The sequence below is a fragment of the Pseudophryne corroboree genome, chromosome 3 (assembly GCF_028390025.1).
Source record: "Pseudophryne corroboree isolate aPseCor3 chromosome 3, aPseCor3.hap2, whole genome shotgun sequence".
NCBI lineage: Eukaryota > Metazoa > Chordata > Amphibia > Anura > Myobatrachidae > Pseudophryne > Pseudophryne corroboree.
Genome location: NC_086446.1, coordinates 212,602,210 through 212,623,178, shown reverse-complemented (window position 1 = coordinate 212,623,178; position 20,969 = coordinate 212,602,210). Strand labels below are relative to the sequence as shown.

General features: G+C 46.1%; 1 protein-coding gene across 6 annotated transcripts in view; it reads right to left on the bottom strand.

The window, feature by feature from the left end:
- Positions 1–20,969, bottom strand: part of CCSER2 (coiled-coil serine rich protein 2) — a 377,220-nt gene that overhangs the window by 144,517 nt on the left and 211,734 nt on the right. The gene's annotated exons all lie outside the window — the stretch shown is intronic.

Below are 20,969 nucleotides of genomic sequence, written 5' to 3'. Positions count from 1 at the left end.
CAGGGATCAACACCCTTTGCGGTTAGAAGCATATGGAGCGCCGCCTGCAGTATGACTCTTGTCATCGTAAATCGGCCGACCCCTGCCGAGGGACTCCTGAGATGGTTGTACTCCGAAATCTAGTTTGTAACCGCCCAAGCCTTCTCAGTTCTTCCCATAGGACCACCAACCTGCGCCTACCCTGGGACCCTCCAGGTGGTAGGAAAGTCTGACCTGTAGTGGGTTTATAGGAGGATGCTGAACCTCTGCTTCAGCTTTTTTTTTTTTTTTTTTTTTGAGATCCCCTGGCGACTGAAATATCGCCCGTGTGGAGTCGAAAGTTTTTGAAGGGGCACGGAAAAATCTAAAGGAAAGACCGGTAAAGGTCTGTCTTGGAGCTGGGGCAGTATTAGGAGAAAGCAAAGTGGACTTACCTCCAATGGTTCAAGAAATCCTGCAGAAAGTTCCTTCCCCTGAACCATCTGCCCCGTAGGATTACATGTTCGCCTGTCACAGTCGCAGACCCAGAGGTCGACGGTTTAAGACAGCCCAAGCGAAAATGCAGGGTCCGAGTCTGCAGACGTGGTGACCTTCAAAGATCATAGAGCAGAATCGTGATTCGGACCTGTACCAAAGTATCAATTGATCCTGATGTGAAACATCCTGTAACCTAGAGGACAATTGTTCCACAACCTACCTGCTCCGGACAAGGTAGAACCATGCTGCCGTATATGTCTTCGATGGGTCCCTGAACAAGGTTGCTCAGGAAAACGGCAGCTTGTTGGACCGGCGATACATCGAGGGGTATACCCTAGAAAGGTTCTGATACCATCTCCTGCCGACTGTGGGGAGAGGGTAGGGAAAACAAACATTGTTTGATACCTGATATTGTGTATTCGGGTGTCTGACGGCCGCCTACCGGAGCCTGCCCAGCTCATCCGAGACTGGGCCAGTCGCTGTCATTTCGTCATTGGCGTCGAACCCTGATGGACTTGACGTGTCCGCCTCCTTTACCTGCAGTACCAGACGAACTGCTGTATAATGCACCTGGATATTCTGAGACACTGGTTCAGACTCCACAGAAAACAGACATCATTAGTATTGTAACCTGGAAGGTTAGCAAGGTTCCTTTAGAAACCTGGAGAGGTGAAATGACGTACAAGATCTCTGGTTAATAGTGACATTACCTGCATAATCTGAGCTGTTCAAACAGGAGTGTTCTGCCGGTGCGTGGAGGGCTAAGCAGATGGCTCCGCCGCATACTTCACACCTAATAGGGAATTCTTTGACTATCCCAGGTGAGAGGAGAAAAGGTGGGTTAAAGAAACACAGCCCTATGTAAGGTCTGCACTATAATGTGTAGTGACCGACACGATTCAAATAAACTTTCTGGAGCAGCGGAGACCTGAACCAGTAGCGCCGCGCTGTGGGACAGGAGTCTTAGCCCTAGGCTATAGGGGCTCCCCTTAAAGTTTCTTTATTTTCAAACCCTGGTCCCCCTGTACAGATACCCGCTACTAGCGTACTGAGCCGCAGCGCTATTTGTCTGATGCCTTACACTCATTCCCCAAATTACAAATAGCTTTAGTAACTAGTGACACCAAGGAATAATAAAGGGAAGGCAACACCCCGCCCTGTATGTAGTGTACCGCTAAATTTAGGTGCACCAGATGTTTCTCGGAGGTTCCGCTGGCTTTTCAAAATGGTGACCAGACTGTGAGAAAAGAGGGGGGAAAATGTTATGTGGCAAGGAGGTATTTTGTTATTAGAAAACATTGCGGAAGTGGTTTGTTTTATCTTAAAGATGTATGTGGACACATCTGTACAAACTACACACAATTAGGGCACTGGTGGGAACCAGACCCACGACCTCCATGCCGCGAGGCAGCAATGCCAACCACCACACCATCCGCACTGCCCTATATACGGTATTGTATGCATATATCTATAAACATACCTCCACACATATATATATATATTCATACATACATATCTATATATATATATATATATATTGATAAAGCTGAATTATTTATCGTACTTATAACCCTTTATGAGGTCTAAGAACACTGTACGCTATCTATGTAAGAAGTACCGTAAGGGTACGCAAGTTGCGTAACGATCGCTCAGCCGTAGGCGAGACGCTCAAGCGTCGCGTTCGCTCACGGCCCAGAGATCACGGACTGGTACGCTATTGGCTATAGACAAACGTAATGATTCGCTATGGCGTAGCGGACGCTCGAGACCACGAGGAGATCACCAGCGGCGCAGACGCTCACAACGCTATACCTTGATATCTATACCTTTAACAATGAGATACACAGTATACCTTTATGTAGAGACAATGTGTAAGTGCAACCTGGTGTAACCTGATTAACTACAAAGCTGCTTGAGCGTCACCGATGCTCTGTGAACACTTAACACTTTATGAGAAAATACACTGATACTTGTTTAGGGTCCAAAGCCTATTAAGTGTATTATGACTATTATTCTTGCAAAAAGGAATCACAGTACAAATGATACACTACAGTATAACATAAACCAACTAACCAGATAACTATGCAGGAAATATAATACAATACAATACAATCAAGGGAAAATACGAGAGAAGTAGAAGAGATAGAGAGAGAGAGAGAGATGAGAGAGATGGCTCACAGTAAGACAATATGATTACGGAGAGAAACTTACGCACAAGGGTAACGATCGCAAGCGCTTCTGGACATCCAGCTTCCCGATTATCAGCAATGAGAACCGTTTGATGAGAAGTGAAAGCTGGATGCCACAGGCCCGTCTTTTATGCTACTCACACAATGCAATCCAATGGTCCCTACAATCTCATTGTCCATTGGACGCAGGAATTCGGCTTCGCATCATAACAAAAGGTCATAGGGTGATTCATACAGGTGGGCTGTGACGATTTCAAACAGCTCAGGTGGGTGGGAAACTAGGTTTCCCGCCGCATACCTGAGTAAGAGTAAATAATAGTAATGGACATAAACTTCTTATGTCCATAACTATTCGCACGAGCGATTAATACGCTCCAAACCAACACCGGAATATTGCTATTTAAATACTCTTCCGATGGGTACCAAACACTGCTGTATGACTCCTGTTAGACCCTTCCTACAATACAAAGAGGGATTCCTCCGTTCAGGGACATTCTATATTAACCAAACTTTCAGAATCTATCAAAGGGACCATGATCTACAAACTACATTAATTGTGAAAATATGTAACGATTGAGTCGCACGCTACGATTACATAAACTCTACCGTAAATACGCATACCGTGCGCCTGCGGGTGCACGCTATTGCGGGTATGCGCCTTCACGGGAGAGCGTACGCATGCGCAGCGCGGACCAGTGTGAGGTGCAAATATGGCAGTGTGCATAGAGATATTTTTCTGACTTTGACAATATATATATATATATATATATACACACCCACAGTGAATCCAACAGTGTATGTGAACCCATTAGGGTAGATAAATACTGTAGTATATGTAGGGTAAAGAAATTGTGCACATTTTTAATCATTAATGAGATGAGCCCCAGCTCCTGTAATAGAGCAGGCTCCTGTATGAAATGCCTGGCAGAGGACTCTCCTGCAGGGAGGAATGGCTGACAAAGATATGTCAGCAACTCCCTGCACAGAAAAACTAAAAACCCCCCTGAGACAGGATTTGTGCCTAGAGGCAGTGAACGCTGCGATCCGCCGCCGGAAGCCCGCTGAGCAAAGCGGGAATAGCCTTCACCCCCACATCCTACCTTTATCCTCCCTGAACAGCCCGGAGAGGGAAGGGAGCTTGCAGCGGCCGGGGAGCGGTGTGACAGTGAAGCGGCGTGTCCTGTAGCGGCCGGGGGACGGAGAGCGCTTAGCCCGCCGAACAGAGCGGGAGTTAGCTCCGCCCCCTCCGCTTCGGCGCCAAATTCAAACCTGCTCTACAGTAAGCGGGAAGCGCCCTGTATCTCCCCGGCCGCTTGTATGCTGTGGCCGGGGAGCGTTTCATGAACAGAGCCCCATGTTTTTGCCCACACTGACATAAGATGGCGGCAACTATAAAAGGCAACCAGCCTTGGATTCACTGTTCTGTATCCCCCGGCTGCTGCCTTCTGCAGCCGGGTAGTGAAGAGCGCTGAGCCCGCTTACAGAGCGGGCTGAAGCTCCGCCCCCCATATAATGGCGCCAAGTTCAAATTAGTAAGCGCCTTTGATGCACTCCAGCCTTCTATGACTGGAGTATAGGGGTCCATACATATGCTGAAAACTGAAACTGTAAAACATACATCAGTCTGAAAGGGGGGATGTTTGTACTCACCACACTTTAGGCGTACTCCAACTCGACCCCGCGGCTCCGACACACGCCGCACGCAGCGGTGTCCGGTCCCTTTTGATACTCATCTTCTGATGGAGTGGCCCCGACACGCGCCGCACGCAGCGGTGTCCGGCCATTTGTGATACTCACCGCTGCCATGCTGCCGGAATCTTCTGCTGGATGGAGTGGTCCCGACACGCGCCGCACGCAGCGGTGTCCGCCAACTCAGGAGAGCTCAGTGTCCCCCTCAGCCGGGGCCCATCCCGAGCCGCACGCAGCTGCGATGGGACCCCGCCGGCAGCTCCCGCGGTGCAGACTGGCAGTGGCAGAGCTGCCAGTCTGTGCATGTGTGAAAGAAAAAATAAAATAATAAAGAAAAAATAAAATTTTCTTCAGCTAAACCCAAGTGAACCAGCTCACATCGGGCACTAACTAAGACTGGCTTGGAGGGGAGATAGTAGGGGAGGAGCTAGCCACAGTGTGAGAATTTTAAAGTGCCAGCTCCCAATTACTGCCTACTATCTCCCCATTGTAACTACGCTCCAGTGGCCCCTAGTGGATGAAGGAGAAATGATCACTACACTATGGGGCAGCGAACACTTTTGAGCGGGAACCTCGCATCGCAAAGTGCGGCAAGTGTCGTGGGAATTCAGCATATTCGCCGCCAACTGAATTCCCCCCATTGTTCAATAAACAGATAAAAACAGCATATGTTCATTGACACCACATACCTAGAAGGTATCTTTCTTGCACTGATCAGGGAACGCTAGGCATTTCTGTTGCATATATAATATAATAGTAAATTATCAGTATAAGGCCTAAAACAGATACAATATGGAGGACAAATAACCTGTTTAGATACAATTTCTCAACAGTATCTCAGTGGTTTCAGAGTCATTTCTAAACCAATAACCCTTGTTTAGATCCCTCATGATGTTTGGAACAATTAGTAAAAAAAAAAAAAAAAAGGTCTCAGGTCTCTAATTCAGTGTTCCTGATTTAACATTGACTTTGTTAGAAACAATACAGAAACCAATGAACAAACAACTACAACAGTGCAAATACAGAGGTTTCAAATCAGGCATACAGCAAACGTCATGACACTTATTTCTGTGCTGAAAGCAGGGTTTGAAGGAGTCTGCATCCCACACAGCTACTATAACTGCGATCAAAAGTCAGATTGTTCTTTTACTAGGGCTGTCTGGCTGAATGCGTCATCAGTGATATAAAGTATTAACAAAGCTCACCATTTTAGAGAATTGACTTTACTGAAAAATGCTATACAGTATGTCTGCTCACCATAGCTATCCTCTTGATAGGAGAACTTTATTAACAAATCTGGTATATTGCAAAAGATTTAACAAAAAGAAAAAACAACATAAAGACTTTTATGCTTTAAAAATTGAAGGGAATCTATATACTAAAATGGACTACTAATAGAAATGAGACACACCTAATCTACACTGCGCTTGCCAGTGCCTCTGAGAACAGTAAGACACTGCCGAACCGTCAAAACTCATCACTCTCAGAGAGGGCCGGTGCAAGGTCTCTCTGCACCACATACAAGCTTCCAAAGCTTCTTCTGTACATAGAAGCTCTATGACTGATGGACCTTTGTTTCAAAACTTTGGAGGACAAACTTGCCTGAAAGAAACAGATTCACTAAAGTCCACTGAGAAAACATTCTACACTGATGAATTGTACATTGGCAATGAAATGATGGGAATGAGAAATAATGCATGGCCATGAATCTAGTGGTTGAAGGAAAATACACAGTTTAGTGAGGCTATAGATCTCTGTACCACACTGTGTCATCCACTAGTACTAACCATGGGAATTTCAGCAACATATCATCTAATTTTAAGTTGTGGTATCGGGGCTTAATTCAGCATGGATCGTAGATGTGCAAAAAAACATACATCTACGATCCATTATCACAACATGTGGGTGAAGGCCAGCACAGGGCAAGTCCGCCCCGCATACCGGATCCAACCCTCCCGTAAACATGCAAAAGCATTGCATGGCGGCGATGCTTTCACATATTTAGGGCAGCACTCTGCCTACGCAGCCTAGCTGCGAAGGCGGATGGCTGCCCGCCATGTTTCGGGTCGCAGCCATGCAAACGGTCCGGACACACCTGCATTATCCGGACTGCTCCTCCCTCCAACGCCAAACTGATGCCCCTTTAATGCCGTCGCGATGCCTCATGCTGCCCCGTGAACGCCTCTGCCTGTCAAATCAGGCAGAGGCACTCGCACAAGTAAGATGCCTTCGCATCTCACCATGTGCGCACGCACAGTGTGGCTAATCCATGTGAGCTTACTTAAGAGGGCTTCAGCATGCGAACGCACCATGCTGAATAGGGCCCTCTGTGTAAAAGGCTCATGAAAATTCTGAAAGCACCTCTGATTGAATATAGAGGAGAAATAGACAGAATGGTTAAAAATAGGATTTTGATAACCTACCGGTAAATCCTTTTCTCCTAGTCCGAAGAGGATGCTGGGGACGACATCAAGACCATGGGGTATAGACAGGATCCGCAGGAGACATGGGCACTCTAAAGACTTTTCATTGGGTGTGAACTGGCTCCTCCCTCTATGCCCCTCCTCCAGACCCCAGTTGTAGGAACTGTGCCCAGGGAGACTGACATTTCGAGGAAAGAAATTACTTAACTAGTGGTGAGATATCTACCAACTCACACCCTCAACCATGCCACACACATGGCATTCAACATAAAACACGCCAACAGGCATGAACTAATTGCAGCAACATGCTGAAACCAAGACAAAACAACTTGTGTAACTGTAATAACTAAACTGCAGGTAAAGTACACACTGGGACGGGCGCCCAGCATCCTCTACGGACTAAGAGAAAAGGATTTACCGTTAGGTTATCAAAATCCTATTTTCTCATACGTCCTAGAGGATGCTGGGGATGACATCAAGACCATGGGGTCTATACCAAAGCTCCAGTACGGGCGGGAGAGTGCAGATGACCATGCAGCACCGATTGACCAAACTTTAGGTCCTCATCGGCCTAGGTGTCAAACTTGTAGAACTTAGCAAATGTGTTTGACCCCGACCAAGTAGCTGCTCGGCAAAGTTGTAATGCCGAGACCCCCCGGGCAGCCGCCCAGGATGAGCCCCCCTTCCTAGTGGAGTGGGCCTTTACTGACGTCGGTAATGGCAATCCAGCCGTAGTATGAGCTTGCTGAATCGTATTTCTAATCCAACGTGCAATAGTCTGCTTGGAAGCAGGACAGCCAATCTTGTTGTGATCATACAGGACAAACAGAGCCTCTGTTTTCCGTATAAGAGCAGTTCTAGCAACATAGATTTTCAAAGCTCTAACCACATCTAGAGACTTTGAATCAGTGAATGTGTCAGTAACTACTGGCACCACAATAGGTTGGTTTATGTGAAAAGCAGAAACCACCTTTGGAAGAAAATGTTGGCGAGTCCGCAACTCTGCCCTATCTTCATGGAAAATCAGGTAAGGGCTCTTGTGAGACAAGGCCCCCAATTCAGGCACCCGCCTTGCGGTTGCCAATGCCAAAAGCATCACCACTTTCCAAGTGAGAAACTTCAACTCTATCTCTTGTAGAGGCTCAAACCAATCCGATTGAAGGAACAGCAATACCACATTAAGGTCCCATGGTGCCACTGGAGGCACGAATGGAGGCTGGATATGCAGAACCCTTTTCACGAAGGTCTGAACCTCTGGAAGAGAGGCCAATTGTTTTTGGAAGAACACTGACAAGGCCGAAATTTGGACCTTGATTGATCCCAATCGTAGGCCCGTCTCCACACCATCCTGCAAAAAATGGAGAAAACGTCCTAAGGGAAACTCTACTGTAGGAGCTTTCTTGGATTCACACCAAGACACATATTTTCTCCAAATACGGTGGTAATGTTTTGACGTTACTCTCTTTCTGGCCTGAACAAGGGTGGGGATGACCTCCTTAGGAATACCCTTCCTAGGTAGGATACGGCACTCAACAGCCATGCCGTCAAACGTAGCCGCGGTAAGTCTTGGTACACACACGGCCCCTGCTGCAGCAGGTCCTCCCAAGGAGGAAGAGGCAGAGGATCTCCTATGAGTAACTGCTGAAGATCTGGGTACCAAGCCCTTCTTGGCCAGTCTGGGGCAATGAAGATTGCTCGAACCCTTGTCTTTCTTATGATCCTGAGTACTTTTGGGATCAGCGGAAGTGGAGGGAAAACATACACTGACAGAAATACCCACTGGGTCACCAGTGCATCCACTGCTACTGCTTGAGGGTCTCTCGACCTGGAACAGTATCTCTGAAGCTTCTTGTTGAGACGAGACGCCATCATGTCCATTTGAGGAACTCCCCAAAGACTTGTCACCTCTGCAAAGACTTCTTGGTGGAGGCCCCACTCTCCTGGATGGTGATCGTGTCTGCTGAGTAAGTCTGTTTCCCAGTTGTCTACTCCCGGAATGAATATTGCCGACAGAGCTTGTAGAGGTTTTTCTGCCCAGCGGAGGATTTTTGACGCCTCTGCTTTTCGTTCCACCCTGCCTGTTTATGTATGCGACTGCTGTTACATTTTCCGCCTGGATCTGCACGGGACGGTCTTGAAGAAGATGTACCGCTTGTTGAAGGTCGTTGTAAATGGCTCAAAGCTCCAGCACGTTTATGTGAAAGGCAGGCTTCCTGATGTGACCAACGTCCCTGGAAGTTTTCTCCCTGAGAGACTGTTCCCCAGCCTTGGAGACTTGCATCCGTGGTTACTAGGACCCAGTCCTGAATGCCGAACCTGCGTCCCTCTAGCAGATGAGAGCTGTGCAACCACCACAGGAGCGAAATCCTAGTTTTTGACGACAGGATTATCTTTCTGTGCATGTGTAGTTGTGACCCCGACCACTTGTCCAACAGGTCCCACTGGAATACTCTGGCATGTAACCTGACAAACTGTATGGCCTCGTAGGCCGCCACCATCTTCCCCAACAACCGAATGCACTGATGGATCGACACACTTGATGATTTCAATATCTGTTTTACCATTTTCTGGATTTCCAGAGCCTTTTCCAGCGGAAGAAATACTCTCTGAACTTCTGTGTGCAGAATCATCCCGAGGAAAGACAACCTTGTCGTCGGTTCCAACTGTGACTTTGGGTAATTTATGATCCACCCGTGTTGTTGGAGTATTGACAGGGAGAGGGATATCTTTTGTAATAACTGCTCCCTGGATCTCGCCTTTATCAGGAGGTCGTCCAGATAAGGGATTATATTGACTCCTTTCGGATGAAGGAGGACCATCATCTCTGCCATCACCTTGGTGAATACCCTCGGCGCCGTGGAGAGACCAAAAGGTACCGTCTGGAATTGGTAATGGCAATCCTGATTCGCGAATCTCAGATAAGCCTGGTAAGGAGGATAAATGGGAACATGCAGGTAAGCATCCTTTATGTCCACCGACACCAAGTAGTCCCCAGACTGGCAATCACCGCCCGAAGTGATTCCATCTTGAACTTGAACCTTTTTAGGTAACAATTCAGCTCCTTTAGATTTAGGATCGGTCTGACCAAGCCGTCCGGCTTCGGAACAACAAAAAGGCTTGAATAAAAACCCCGCCCTTGTTGTGACAACAGTACCAGGACTATGACCTGGTCTTGACATAATTTTTTGGATTGCCGCTGTTACTGCTTCTCTCTCTGACGGAGAAGCTGGCAAGGTCGATTTGAAAAATCGTCATGGGAGAACATCTTGAAACTCTAGTTTGTATCCCTAGGATACTATTTGCAACACCCAGGGGTCCAGGCCAGACAGAATCCAATCCTGGCTGAAGAGTTTGAGACGTGCCCCCACCCGAGCGGCCTCCCACAAGGGAGTTCCAGCGTCATGCTGGGGATTTGGTAGAATTAGGGGTAGACTTTTGCTCTTGGGAACCTGGAGCCGGTGTGGGCTTCTTTCCCCTTCCCCTTCCTGCAAAGAAGGGGGAACCTCTCGTCTTTTTGTATTTATTGGGCCAAAAGGACTGCATTTGCGGGTGATAGGTCTTTTTTGCCGGTGCAGGCGCAGAGGGCAAAAATGTTGACTTACCTGCGGTAGCCGCCGAGACTAACGCATCCAGGCCATCGCCAAATAAGGCCTCACCTTTATGTAAGAGAGCCTCCATGTTTCTTTCGGAATCTGCATCCGCGTTTCACTGGCGAATCCATAACGCCCGCCTAGCCGATACTGCCATGGTAGCGGCTTGTGAACTCAAGAGTCCAATATCCTTCATTGCTTCCAGCATGTAGGCGGCAGCGTCCTTGATATTCCCTAACTTAAGGAGTATCTCATCTTTATCAATCGTGTCAATTTCTGATGACACGCTTTCTGACCATTTTTCAATAGCACGACTCACCCATGCGCAGGCAATAGTGGGCCTGAGCAGTGTACCATTGGTAACATAAATGGATTTCAATGTCGTTTCCATTTTGCAGTCTGCCGGCTCTTTAAGAGAAGCCGTGCCAGGAGCAGGGAGAATTACCTTCTTTGTCAACCTGGAAAGTGCACTGTCTAACACAGGGGGTGACTCCAATTTTTTCCTGTCTTTAACCGGGAAAGGATAAGCTATGTGAATCCTTTTGGGAATACAAATTTTTTTATCAGGATTTATCCACATCCCTTCAAACAGAGCATTTAGTTCGTGTGAAGGAGGGAATGTGACTTTGGATTTTTTTTCCTTACATAAATAAGCTTTCTCCTGAGGTACAGGAGTGCTTTCTGTAACCTCCAACACGTCCCTTATATCCACAATCATATATTGTATACTTTTTGCCAATTTATGATCTATCTCTCTGGATTCACTATTGTCGACACAAGAATCGGAATCCGTGTCGGTATCAGTGTTTACAACATTTGCAAATGGTCTCTTATGTGACCAAGAGGGGCCGCCCGCATAAGGAATAACAGCATCCTGAAAAATCACATCTTCCACAGATTTTCTCCAGCATGCAGCTTTAGATTCAGATTTATCCAATCTACGGTTAATCAGATGCATACTGTCACGTAGCTTTTTCACCCATGCATGCTCTTGGTGTGCCGGTAGCGCCACCACATTACAACTCTGTGTCTCTAAAATGGCTTCCTCCGGGGAGGAACTCCCTGCCTCAGACATGCCTCACACGTGTACACCACACAAACAGACACACTGGGACTTAGTTTGGGGACAGACCAACAGTAAAATCTGTCAGAGGGACACAGGATAGGAGCAGCCAGTTCACAAACCCAGCGCCAGTATTGCCTGTGAACACAGTATGTCCACAGCCCAAAAGCTCTTTTAAATAGTAATATACACTATCAAATGCACCACAATCGCTTTGTGCCCCCCCTTTATAGCACCCTGTACTTGTCAGAAGTGGAGGAGAGGACCACCGTGTTCTCTGCAGCCTGAGGAGAGAGAGAAAATGGCGCTGAGTAGTGTGCTGGCTGCCTAAGAAGCTCCGCCCTTTTTACCTCAGAAACTTTTCATAATATTTATACTGGCGGGGGTAGGGCCGTGCCTGGGCATCTTATGCCCCCTTTTAGCCAGTTCGAGGTATTTTTCTTGCTGCCCAGGGCGCGCCCGCCCGCCCCCCCCCCCCCCCCTGCACTGCCTGTGTGTGTGGGCAGCCGCGCCGCACCTCAGCCGTCACTTACTTAATTGAAGATCATTCTTCTCATACTCACCTGTCTTCTGGCTCTGTGAGGGGGGTGACGGCGTGCTGTGGGAGTGAGCATCTAGACACGGCTAGCGTTCAGTTCCCTTCAGGAGCTAATGGTGTCCTGTCAGCCAGAAGCAGAGCCATGAAACTCTGAGGAAGTTGGTTCTGCTTCTGCTCCCTCAGTCCCACGAAGCAGGGAGTCTGATGCCAGCAGATCTCCCTGAAAATAAAAAACCTAAAATAAGTCTTTTCAGAGAAACTCAGTAGAGCTCCTCAGAGTACATCCAGTCGACCTGGGCACATTTCTAAAACTGGGGTCTGGAGGAGGGGCGTAGAGGGAGGAGCCAGTTCACACCCAATGAAAAGTCTTTAGAGTGCCCATGTCTCCTGCAGATCCAGTCTATTCCCCATGGTCTTCATGTCGTCCCCAGCATCCTCAAGGACGTATGAGAAATATAAGGCTGTCTGAGCACATTGCTTTGTTTAGCTGCTAGGTGAGTGGCAGTATTTGTGCAAAGCTTATATAACGAAGTACTTCTTCTGCTTTATCTATATAATCTATATAAAAAAAAGAAAATAGTACTAGCACTGCCCTTGCCCACAGGGAATTCTCCTGAGGTCTCTTCTTCAGTATCACCTTTTGACTAAATGGACCATCTCCTCTACTGGCTGACTGTGGTCATTGCAGAATCTAAGCATATTCACAGCACCTATTGGCAAGATGTGTAACCGTGGAAGAACACTATTTTCTGTATTGTCCACCGCACTGAAGGTATTTAATGTATAATATTGAAACAATATAATATGCCTTTAAATTATATTAACTATCAATCGCAAAATTCCAGTTACTATATCTGTTTAAAATACTTTAAGAACAATTATATCTAGAAATATTGAACACAAAACAATTTCATGTCAAGTACAGGTTGAGTATCCCTTATCCAAAACTCTTGGGACCAGAGGTATTTTGGATAACGGATTTTTCCGTATTTTGGAATAATTAGATACCATAATGAGATATCATGGTGATGGGACCTAAATCTAAGCACAGAATGCATTTATGTTTCATATACACCTTATACACACAGCTTGAAGGTAATTTTTGCCAATATTTTTTATAACTTTGTGCATTAAACAAAGTGTGTCTACATTCACACAATTCAATTATGTTTCATATACACCTTGTATACACAGCCTGAAGGTCATTTAATACAATATTATTAATAACTTTGTGTATTAAACAAAGTTTGTGTACACTGAGCCATCAAAAAAATAAGAATTTACTTACCGATAATTCTATTTCTCGGAGTCCGTAGTGGATGCTGGGGTTCCTGAAAGGACCATGGGGAATAGCGGCTCCGCAGGAGACAGGGCACAAAAAAGTAAAGCTTTTACCAGATCAGGTGGTGTGCACTGGCTCCTCCCCCTATGACCCTCCTCCAGACTCCAGTTAGGTACTGTGCCCGGACGAGCGTACACAATAAGGGAGGCAATTTGAATCCCGGGTAAGACTCATACCAGCCACACCAATCACACCGTACAACTTGTGATCTAAACCCAGTTAACAGTATGATAACAGAAAGAGCCTCTTAAAGATGGCTCCTTAACAATATAACCCGAATTTGTTAACAATAACTATGTACAGTATTGCAGATAATCCGCACTTGGGATGGGCGCCCAGCATCCACTACGGACTCCGAGAAATAGAATTATCGGTAAGTAAATTCTTATTTTCTCTATCGTCCTAAGTGGATGCTGGGGTTCCTGAAAGGACCATGGGGATTATACCAAAGCTCCCAAACGGGCGGGAGAGTGCGGATGACTCTGCAGCACCGAATGAGAGAATTCCAAGTCCTCTTTTGCCAGGGTATCAAATTTGTAGAATTTTACAAACGTGTTTTCCCCCGACCACGTAGCTGCTCGGCAGAATTGTAATGCCGAGACCCCTCGGGCAGCCGCCCAAGATGAGCCCACCTTCCTTGTGGAATGGGCCTTAACAGATTTAGGCTGTGGCAGGCCTGCCACAGAATGAGCAAGTTGAATTGTGTTACAAATCCAACGAGCAATCGTCTGCTTAGAAGCAGGGGCACCCAACTTGTTGGGTGCATATAGTATCAACAGCGAGTCAGATTTTCTGACTTCAGCCGTCCTTGAAATGTATATTTTTAAGGCTCTGACAACGTCCAACAACTTGGAGTCCTCCAAGTCGCCAGTGGCCGCAGGCACCACAATAGGTTGGTTCAGGTGAAACGCTGATACCACCTTAGGGAGAAAATGCGGACGAGTCCTCAGTTCTGCCCTATCCGAATGGAAGATTAGATAAGGGCTTTTATAAGATAAAGCCGCCAATTCAGATACTCTCCTGGCGGAAGCCAGGGCCAGTAACATAGTCACTTTCCATGTGAGATATTTAAAATCCACCTTTTTCAATGGTTCAAACCAATGGGATTTGAGGAAATCTAAAACTACATTTAGATCCCACGGTGCCACCGGAGGCACCACAGGAGGCTGTATATGCAGTACTCCTTTAACAAAAGTCTGTACCTCAGGAACTGAGGCCAATTCTTTTTGGAAGAATATTGACAGGGCCGAAATTTGAACCTTAATAGATCTCAATTTGAGACCCCTAGACAATCCTGATTGTAGGAAATGTAGGAAACGACCCAGTTGAAATTCCTCCGTCGGAACACTCCGATCCTCGCACCACGCGACATATTTTCGCCAAATGCGGTGATAATGTTTCGCGGTGACTTCCTTCCTTGCCTTAATCAAGGTAGGAATGACTTCTTCTGGAATGCCTTTCCCTTTTAGGATCTGGCGTTCAACCGCCATGCCGTCAAACGCAGCCGCGGTAAGTCTTGAAAGAGACAGGGACCCTGTTGTAGCAGGTCCCTTCTCAGAAGTAGAGGGCACGGGTCGTCCGTGACCAACTCTTGAAGTTCCGGGTACCAAGTCCTTCTTGGCCAATCCGGAGCCACTAGTATTTCTTACTCCTCCTCACCGTATAATCTTCAATACCTTTGGTATGAGAGGCAGAGGAGGAAACACATATACTGATTTGTACACCCAAGGTGTTACCAGTGCGTCCACAGCTATTGCCTGTGGATCTCTTGACCTGGCGCAATACTTGTCCAGTTTCTTGTTGAGGCGAGACGCCATCATGTCTACCATTGGTCTTTCCCAACAGTTTATTAGCATGTGGAAGACTTCTGGATGAAGACCCCCCTCTCCCGGGTGTATATCGTGTCTGCTGAGGAAGTCTGCTTCCCAGTTGTCCACGCCCGGGAAGAACACTGCTGACAGTGCTATTACGTGATTCTCCGCCCAGCGAAGAATCTTGGCAGCTTCTGCCATTGCACTCCTGCTTCTTGTGCCGCCCTGTCTGTTTACATGGGCGACCGCCGTGATGTTGTCCGACTGAATCAACACCGGTTTTCCTTGCAGGAGTGGTTCCGCCTGGCTTAGAGCATTTTAGATTGCTCTTAGTACCAGAATGTTTATGTGAATAGACTTTTCCAGGTTCGTCCATACCCCCTGGAAGTTTCTTCCTTGTGTGACTGCTCCCCAACCTCTCAGGCTGGCGTCCGTGGTCACCAGGATCAAATCCTGTATGCCGAATCTGCGGCCCTCCAATAGATGAGCCTTTTGCAACCACCACAGAAGATATACCCTTGTCCTTGGCGACAGGGTTATTCGCAGGTGCATCTGAGGATGCGACCCTGACCATTTGTCCAACAGATCCCTTTGGAAAATTCTTGCATGGAATCTGCCGAATGGAATTGCTTCGTAAAAAGCCACCATTTTTCCCAGGACTCTTGTGCATTGATGTACAGACACCTTTCCTGGTTTTAGGAGGTTCCTGACAGGTCGGATAACTCCTTGGCTTTTTCCTCGGGAAGAAAAACCTTTTTCTGAACCGTGTCCAGAATCATCCCTAGGAACAGCAGACGTATCGTCGGAAAACAGCTGCGATTCTTGGAATATTTAGAATCCAGTCGTGCCGTCGAAGAACTACTTTAGATAGTGCTCTTCCGACCTCCAACTGTTCTCTGGAACTTGCCCTTTTTAGGTCGTGCAAGTAAGGGATAATTTAGATGCCTTTTTTCTTTGAAGAAACATCTTTTCGGCCATTACCTTGGTAAAAAGGCCCGGGGTGCCGTGGATAATTCAAACGGCATCGTCTGAAACTGATATTGACAGTTCTGTACCACGAACCAGAGGTACCCTTGATGAGAAGGACAAATTTTGGACATGGAGGTAATCCTTGATGTCCAGGGACACCATATAGTCCCCTTTTTTCCGGTTCGCTATCACTGCTCTGAGTGACTTTATCTCGATTTGAACCTTTTATGTAAGTGTTCAAAACATTTTAGATTTAGACTATGTGTCACCAAGCCGTCTGGCTTCAGTACCACAATATAGTGTGGAAAAATAATACCCTTTTCCTTGTCGTAGGAGGGGTACTTTGATTATCACCTGCTGGATATACAGCTTGTGAATTGTTTCCAATGCTGCCTCCCTGTCGGAGGGAGCCGTTGGTAAAGCAGACTTCAGGAAGCTGCGAGGAGAAGATGTCTCGACTCTCCAATCTTTACCCCTGGGATAATACTCGTACGATCTAGGGGTCAACTTGCGAGTGATCCCACTGCGCCCTGAGACTCTTGAGACTACCCCCCCACCTTGAGTCCGCTTGCACGGCCCCAGCGTCATGCTGAGGACTTGGCAGACGCGGTGGAGGGCTTCTTTTCCTGGGAAAGGGCTGCCTGCTGCAGTCTACTTCCCTTACCTCTATGTCTGGGCAGATATGACTGGCCTTTTGCCTGCATGCCCTCATGGGAAAGGAAAGATTGAGGCTGAAAAGACGGTGTCTTTTTTAGCTGAGATGTAACTTGGGGTAAAAAAAGGTTGGATTTCCCAGCTGTTGCTGTGGTCCCCAGGTCCGATGGACCGACCCCCAAATAACTCCTTCCCTTTATACAGCAATACTTCCATCTGCCGTATGGGATCTGTATCACCTGACCACTGTCGTGTCCCTGACATCTTCTGGGAGATATGGACAACGCACTTATCTTGATGCCAGAGAGCAAATATCCCTCTGTGCATCTCACATACATATATATAGAATGCATCCTATTAAATGCTCTACATGAATAAAATATTTTCAGTCAGGGAATCCGACCAAGCCAACCCAGCACTGCATCTCCAGGCTGATGGCGATCGCTGGTCGCAGTATAACCACCGTATGTGTGTATATACTTTTTAGGATATTTTTCCAGCTTCCTATCAGCTGGCTCCTTGAGGGCGGCCGTATCTGGAGACGGTAACGCCACTTGATAAGCGTGTGAGCGCCTTATCACCCTAAGGGGTGTTTCCCAACGTACCCTAATTTCTGGCGGGAAAGGGTATAACGCCAATATTTGCTATCGGGGTAACCCTACGCATCATCACACACTTCATTTTATTTTATCTGATTCAGGAAAAACTACAGGTAGTTTTTTCACTCCCACATAATACCCTTTCTTGTGGTACTTGTAGTATCAGAAACACGTAACACCTCCTTCATTGCCCTTAACGTGTGGCCCTAATGAGAAATACGTTTGTTTATTCACCGTCGACACTGTATTCAGTGTCCGTGTCTGTGTCTGTGTCGACCGACTGAGGTAAATGGGCGTTTTTAAAACCCCTGACGGTGTTTCTGAGACGCCTGGACCGGTCCTAATAGATTGTCGGCCGTCTCATGTCGTCAACCGACCTTGCAGCGTGTTGACATTCTCACGTAATTCTCTAAATAAGCCATCCATTCCGGTGTCGACTCCCTAGAGAGTGACATCACCATTACAGGCAATTTCTCCGCCTCCTCACCAACATCGTCCTCATACATGTCGACACACACGTACCGACACACAGCACACACACCGGGAATGCTCTGACAGAGGACAGGACCCACTAGCCCTTTGGGGAGACAGAGGGAGAGTCTGCCAGCACACACCAAAAACGCTATAATTATATAGGGACAACCTTATATAAGTGTTTCTCCCTTATAGCATCTTTTATATATATACAATATCGCCAAAATCAGTGCCCCCCCTCTCTGTTTTAACCCTGTTTCTGTAGTGCAGTGCAGGGGAGAGCCTGGGAGCCTTCTCTCCAGCTTTTCTGTGAGAGAAAATGGCGCTGTGTGCTGAGGAGATAGGCCCCGCCCCTTTTTCGGCGGCCTCGTCTCCCGCTATTTTTGAAGTTAGGCAGGGGTTAAATATCTCCATATAGCCTCTGTGGGCTATATGTGAGGTATTTTTTGCCTCTAATAAGGTTTTTATTTGCCTCTCAGAGCGCCCCCCCCAGCGCTCTGCACCCTCAGTGACTGTTGTGTGAAGTGTGCTGAGAGGAAAATGGCGCACAGCTGCAGTGCTGTGCGCTACCTTTATGAAGACTCAGGAGTCTTCAGCCGCCGATTTTGGACCTCTTCTCTCTTCAGCGTCTGCAAGGGGGCCGGCGGCGCGGCTCCGGTGACCATCCAGGCTGTACCTGTGATCGTCCCTCTGGAGCTAGTGTCCAGTAGCCAAGCAGCAAATCCACTCTGCACGCAGGTGAGTTCACTACTTCTCCCCTAAGTCCCTCGTTGCAGTGATCCTGTTGCCAGCAGGACTCACTGTAAAGTAAAAAACCTAAGCTAAACTTTCTCTAAGCAGCTCTTTAGGAGAGCCACCTAGATTGCACCCTTCTCGTTCGGGCACAAAATCTAACTGGAGTTTTGGAATAATTAGATACCATAATGAGATATCATGGTGATGGGACCTAAATCTAAGCACAGAATGCATTTATGTTTCATATACACCTTATACACACAGCCTGAAGGTAATTTTTGCCAATATTTTTTATAACTTTGTGCATTAAACAAAGTGTGTCTACATTCACACAATTCAATTATGTTTCATATACACCTTGTATACACAGCCTGAAGGTCATTTAATACAATATTATTAATAACTTTGTGTATTAAACAAAGTTTGTGTACACTGAGCCATCAAAAAACAAAGATTTCACTATCTCACTCTCACTCAAAAAAGTCCGTATTTCGGAATATTCCGTATTTCGGAATATATGTATATGGGATACTCAACCTGTAATACGTCAATTTCTCCTCCTCTTCCTTCCCATCTTGCTCTAATTTCTCCCTCCCCCTCATCTGTTATCACTTGATTTTACTATATAGATTATCTTTCGCATTATTTGTTATATTTAAACGTTTACCATTTTTAACATTGTACTTTTTGGAACATCCTCAAGCAATTCCTATTATTCACACATCTCACAGTTCAAATACCACTGCTTAGCTCAACTCATATACAAATACAGATTTCCATCCTAACAGCCTTACATATCGCGCCAGGAAGAAGGGAGGTGTGTAAATCATCTTGCAAACTTAATTTAAAAAAAAATGCAACATACAGTAAGTCAACCTGTGGTTAAGGGTAATTTTTCCCTGTTAATGAAGACCGTACAGGTAACCATTTCCTTTTGGGCCTCCACTTCTAGGGTTATTCCAAAGTTTCTAAAATTTAAATAAACTAAGATTTACTAGCCTTATCGTATTATTCTTCCCACTCTAACCTGAAAACTGTGAGCGATGAATACTGGGTAGGGCTTTGCTATATGCAAATGTGGACTGTGAACTAAATATACTGTATCTTGGCACAGTTTTCGAAAACAGAATGCCTAATCTACCCTTCCAGTGTACTAGTCATGTTGGCTTTTCTGGCATACAAGTTCCCCTGACTTCTGATTCTCATTTGCAAAGCATAGTAACATAATGGAAGGGGGTTATCAGCTCTATCAGTTCTAGGATTATTATTATTATTATTATTATTATAGTGATCTACATATTGGTCATCCTTCTATTTACAGCATCTATTGATTTTATTGTATGGTGTGACTGTGACTGTACTACTGATAATTTCAATGTTGTGGTCAAGGAACAATAATGGGGCAGATATAAACCTGAAGAAGGCATAAGGAAGTGATTAACCAGTGATATGTGCAAGGTGATAAAGGCAGCAGCCAATCAGATCCTAACTGTTAATTTACATATTGGAGCTGATTGGCTGCTGCCTTTATCACCTTGCACATATCACTGGTTTATCACTTCCTTATGCCTTCTCCAGGGTAATACATCTGTCCCAATATTTTCCTGAACATAAGAAAGCTAGATTGTAAGAATGGTTACTAATTGGCAATAAGAAAACATCAGTGACACTGCTTGGTTTGAACTGTGGTATATAGCTAGTGCTTACAGCTATTCAATGTAGAGAACAGAATTAGTAACGTCTGCAGAGTCTCTGGCTGCCACAGGTAAAGCAGGTATGGGAACACTGAAATAAACCGCTTCAATCCCCATCACCACTTTGTTTTTACTTTTTACCATCATGAAAAAACGAAAAAACAGAAGTACATGATTTTAAATGCCAGCAGGTACACATTGTCACATATTTGCACACAAGCACAAACTTCCTACTACTGTGTACTCTCTATGCTAGGGTTTCTCAGCTTCACCACTTCTTAGTTTGTGTCTATCACCTCGTTTGTGCATGTCTCTTTCCTCTATCCTTAGTGTCTCGCTCTTCCCTTGATAATTTTGCGTTTCGGCCCCTTCCCCCAGAGCAGGTCTCTCTGTCCCTTCTCCCAGTGCATCTTAGTATGTGTAGACAACAGGTGCCCGTCAAATATTCTCTACTAAAGGTTCTGTTCTAGTTATTTCTGCAATTGTAGTAGTTTATTTTTAATAATTTAACATTGTATACATTGATAAAAAAATAAAATGACATCAGAGAATACAGTACATGTAGTATAGTACTGGGTAACATATCACAACAAACCTAGTCAATACTGTATACTGTAACACTTAAGGCCCATACACACTTGACGATGCACACATCGTTAACGACCGTCATTAACGACTTCCCTTGAACTTCCCTTGAACAGCTGAGCAAACGACATGAGCATACACACTACCAACGACCAAAG